This window comes from Quercus robur, chromosome 4 (genome assembly GCF_932294415.1).
Source record: "Quercus robur chromosome 4, dhQueRobu3.1, whole genome shotgun sequence".
Lineage (NCBI taxonomy): Eukaryota > Viridiplantae > Streptophyta > Magnoliopsida > Fagales > Fagaceae > Quercus > Quercus robur.
This window is the reverse complement of record NC_065537.1, coordinates 50214184-50219619: the sequence shown is the minus strand read 5'-3', so window position 1 is coordinate 50219619 and position 5436 is coordinate 50214184.

Sequence of the window (5436 nt, the reverse complement as noted above, 5' to 3'; positions counted from 1 at the left end):
ACATCAACATGTGTGAAAAGTTTTGTCAATTTTTTGTGTCTATAGACTTTCTAAAAATAAAAAAGAATTCTATATTGTTCATGTTAATTAGTAATAATTTTGCATCTAAAACAAGATAGTGGAATTTAAGTAATATATATATATATATATATATATATTTATATATTTTTTTTTTAAAGTCATATTTAAATATATAAAAGGTCTCAATTTCAATTTTCGCCTTAGGCTCCCAAATGCACCAAGCCGCCCCTAGCTTCTAACATGAATATAATCAATGAAACTCATTATTATTTGAAAGGAGAGAATATAACGTTATTATACTTTTGAAGTAATTTGTAATTACTCTTCTATATACCTGTGTGTTGATAACAAGATAAAACCATGTTCTACTGTCTATACAGACACCTACCATTAATTGTTGTCACCACCACTATGAATATTTGTCATATATATCTCCTTAAGTTTAGATTTTTTTTTTTTTTTTTTTTTGATGAACAAGTTAAGATTACACTAAATTACTTCAGGCTAGTGGATAATAATGTTGATCTTCATCTTCTTTGATGCTAAAGTCGCATGATAAAAATAATAAAAAAACAAGAATTGATTCCTTGTTATCCTGTTATGCTAAAGAAGGCAAAGATGCATATTTAGGGTGTGAAAATTATTTGTTCTCTTTTAGTGGATGTATGATGTATTCAAATATGTCAGGTTCTTAATTTCTCCTTGCCGTGGAGAATAAATGCTTCATCTCCAACAAGTAATTGTATGGCCAACCTTATGTATTCCTGCTGACCAACATATGATGTAAGAACTAAAAGGCATCCAAGGAAACATAACTTTCGGCATGAACAAGTTGAACCTACATTTCAATTATCTGCTAAATTTTCAAGATCAGATGGTTCTAAATGTTTGGTTTGATTTGTTTAATAAGTTTCCTGAAAAAATTAATACAAGAATTGTGGGATATTTTCAAGGCAGTTAATTTCGTTATTTTGCCAGATGCGAAAAATTTTCAGCAAAACATATAGTTGAAATTGCTGAATAATGGAATTTTCAGTCTAGGACAACTTGTCTTACAAGAGAAATGGCATATATAGATCCTTTAGAACACTGAATCTATCTCTTTTTTTTTTCTTTTCTTGGGGGAGAGGGTTTCAACTTTCAAACCGAAGATCGGGTTTCAATTTCAATTTTGTACGTTATAATTTATAAGTTGAATCCGCATGCAGAATAATATTGGTTTCTTTGTAAAGTAGTAACAATTTGGTCATGAAAATCTTGGACCATTCATCTAAACAAATCAGGAAATAACGGGGAATAAACTAGCGTGGATTCTCCATTAGAGAACATATACAAAAGCAGGCGACAATTGGCGCTGAAGAACATCCAATTGGGTAGTTATTCCCTATAAATGTATACACAAAGTCACAAAGCATGTCACCTTATTCCATATATTGAAAAAGCATTAGGAGAAAGCTCTTAAGACTTGGGCACATGTCAAGGACAGTGAGCACAACTCGGCAGGCTACTGAGGCAGCACCAGCCCAACTCATTCGTATAGAGAAGAGGCCAACTTTTGGAAAGAGGTTGGAAACAATTGAAGAAGAGATCGAAGGTGGTCATAGTCAGATCAGCTGCAACTCGAAACAGGCAGCCATGGGTTCGGCATCCAAAGCCAGTTTTCCCAAACCAAATCCGCCAATGGTGGCCGGTTGATGTTATATAAGCTCTAGTTTTCCTAAGTATTACTCGGTAATGGTAGTTATTTTCAATGTAATTTGAATTGTTTCTGTGTTATATGTAAGCAGAAGCATAAAATAATTTTGAAATATTTGACATATATATGTAGAAAATTGGCGATTGTGGAGATTGAAGTCCATATAGATATTGTTCATGTTAAAATTATGTAGTTAAATGATTAAATATATCATTTCGCAATATTTTAAGCCTTTTAAAAAGTAAGCAATTTAACATGGTATCAAGTTTTTGGAATAATTAGTAATTTATAACATCGTATCTGAGAAGAAAACCTTAAATTTGATCCTTGTCTTTGTTTTATCTTCCATTTAAAATGTTAAAAATCTTAGATGTTGGGTCTCAGTGGCGGCTCTATGAATTTTTTTTTTCTTTTCCCGGTGGTCATTAAGAAGCTTAAATAAATAAATAAAATGAAAATAAAACTTGAATATATCAACTTCACCATCACCAAAAATAAAAACACACACACAACATAAAGTTCAAAATTTTCATTTTATGAGTTTTCATATTTTGAAATTGTTATAAGATTTTTTTGACAAATCTTTTTTTTTTTTTAATTAATGAAATCATTATAAGATAGCTTTATCTATCAACTATATATTTTTCAATGTACAACCAAGTAATCATTTATCTATTGATCTTCCATTCAATTACCAATATTTTGTCTAAATAAGTAACAATATAAACAAAATACATCGTCCTTTTTTTATAATTTGATCCAACCAATTTTGTTTTCTTTAAACTAACCAGGATTAAATCCATGCAACGCTTCACTAAATTTTTTATTTTTAATAGGGAAATCATTGTTAAGAGGAAGAACATCTTTGTAAAAATGCTCCTCTTATTTCATTTAGATCATTATGATGAAAATATGAGACATTTTTCTCTTATCCTAAGTTTTGGAAGAAGATTGTTTAAGTCAATATAAATATCTTAGAAGATGAATCTTGCAATACAAATGATTTCCTTATAAGTTCTAGCAAAAGAATAAAAGATAAACTATAAGTTTATTCAAAAAATTCAACTTAGGCATTCAACCACTACATTAATCACGTTCAATAAAGCATTAAGACATTATTTTAGTGCGTATGCATATATACAAAATGTATCACATACAAAATCCAACAAATTCAGCTAAAGACTAAGAAAGCACTAACAACCTAGCTATTTGAAAAAAAAAAGTGTTTTTAAAAATAGCAGTTTTGAAACATGCATTTTGAAAACAAAATTTTTAACAATCACAATTAAATATTTGAAAAAGTTGTAATTTGACAATTGAGCTATTGATTTAAAATTGTTGTTTCAATGCAAATTACTAAAATTAAATTTTAGCGGACTAAAGTTTTGGAGAGGTCAAATTTTGTTTTATTAGACTCAAATTTTTATTTAGAGTGGTGAACGTTTCTTTTAAGGTGGTCAAGTTCTTTTTTCTAGGGTGGTCAACGACCCATATTAATTTAAATTTTTCTCCTTCAAGTGAGGATGAGCAACACATAACGGGGCCCCAGGGCCTCACCTATTAAAATTTAGGCACTTTATCAGTGAGGTAAAATTGATATCTAATGGGCCTTTTTTTGTCAAAGTGCACGTGTCAAACCATTGCTGGATAATGCTTGGATAAAGGCCGATGGGTCGAGGGACTGAGTCTGGTCCTTTCTGCAGAATGGGCCTTGCTGGATTCAAACCCAGGACACCTTGCAGAATGACTTAAAGTGAACCAGTCTATGGCAAAACAAAACGGCCAAAATGGCCCATTAGCATTAATTTTTGAAATATTTAGCAACAGAGCACTGTTTCGGAAATAATTAGGGAAATACCACTTTTTCTGGTACTCGAGCTTGGTGAGCTCGAGTACCATGTTTTTTTAATCCACTGTCGCCCCATATTCAAGGAGGCCTATAGTGGCGTTTTTAAGCCCTATAGTGACGTTTTCGGGCCCTATAGCGGCGTTTTTAAGCCCCTATACCAGGTTAAGGGGCCCTATAGTGACGTTTTCGGGCCCTATAGCGGTGTTTTCCTGCAAAATTTTTTTATAAGTCCCCATAACAGGTTAAGGGGCCCTATAGTGGCGTTTTTAAGCCCTATAGTGACGTTTTTGGGCCCTATAGCGGCGTTTTCCTGCAAAATTTTTTTTATAAGTCCCAATAACAGGTTCAAGGGGCCCTATAGTGGCCTTTTTAAGCCCTATAGTGACGTTTTCGGGCCCTATAGCGGCATTTTTTTTTTTTGAGAAGATGTTTGACCAGTAAAAAACATGGTACTCGAGCTCACCAAGCTCGAGTACCAGAAAAAGTGGTATTTCCCTAATTATTTCCGAAACAGTGCTCTGTTGCTAAATATTTCAAAAAAACATGCTAATGGGCCATTTTGGCCAAACAAAACACTCAAAAGAGATTACACGAAACAGCCCAACAATTGGTTATTTTATGATAAAATCAATATGACAGTATATTCTGCAATAAACATAAAATTATTTTGAGAACTCTCATAGTCTTACTGCTTGGTATCAATACCAAACTATGAAGTTTGGAACTATAGTTAATCTTGGCTGTAAAAGAGAGGCTCGAGAAGCATGGTACTCTGGGAAAGAGGGAGTAATTGGGTGGTGCATGTAAAAGAAATATTTTGCTAAGGGAATTTAGTGCTTTTTTAACTTATTCTATCAAGAATTTCTCTTTGCTAATGTTGATTTCTCACTTGCTATTGTTGATTTGTTGTTCCTCCTGTGTAAGTTCTACTCCTATTTATACATAAATTCTTGGTGACTTTCCCGCTCATTTACCTTAGCCTTGTCGAGGCTTTTTTGGCATATTTTAGTTCAAATTACCCCTCTTTTCTGCTAACTCTTTCTTCCTTCTGACACCTTCTTCGACAAAAAATAATTTGATTGTTTTTCTTTGATGATGCACAAAATTGTCAGTGAGTTGATCATCCACGCATGCACCAACGGATGTACTTGAAGAACAAAAAGAGAGAACCTATAGAAAGCACTAGTGGGGTGTCGACCAAAGTTCCTTCAAAGGTTAAGTTAGTGACAAAAGAATCTCCAAGAACTCAAGAGTACAAGAGCTAGGGAGAATTCACGTACCTCAAGAAGGTTAGGATTTGTTGTTTATATAGTAGCAGAGAGCTGACTTGAATACCTTGATATACGGGGGGAATTTCCTTATAGAGAGAAAGGTCCCAAGATCTTAGGGATTCTCTTCCCATATAGGGAAGATCGGATTGTGGGGTAGAATCTTTGGTCGTGGTGTGCCAGTTATTTCCATGTAGAGGCATATGAGTGGACTTCACGTAAATCCTACGTGGAGTCTTGGAGCCTTGGATCATCAGGAAAGGGATTGGATTGGTGGCCTGCCAGACCTAACGATCCCTAGGATTGGTGACCCCCTAGGACTGGTCACGGGTACAAAATCGATGATCAAGTGAGGATTTTTTGGCATCCTATGTCGATTGATCAAAATATCCTTATCAGCTGCCCCCTAATCCGTAATTCATCGAGGTACTTCGGTCACGAAGTATGTCGTTGTTAATGCCTTGCCTTGGTGTCATGCATCATAAATAAGGGCAATTATGTCTTTTGAATGGGGCTAGAGACATGTGTTGTTCCCTAATTCGGGGCTTTAAGCATAGCGACACTTCGTTTTCTGTGCCAGATCGCCCTATTAATAGATCAAT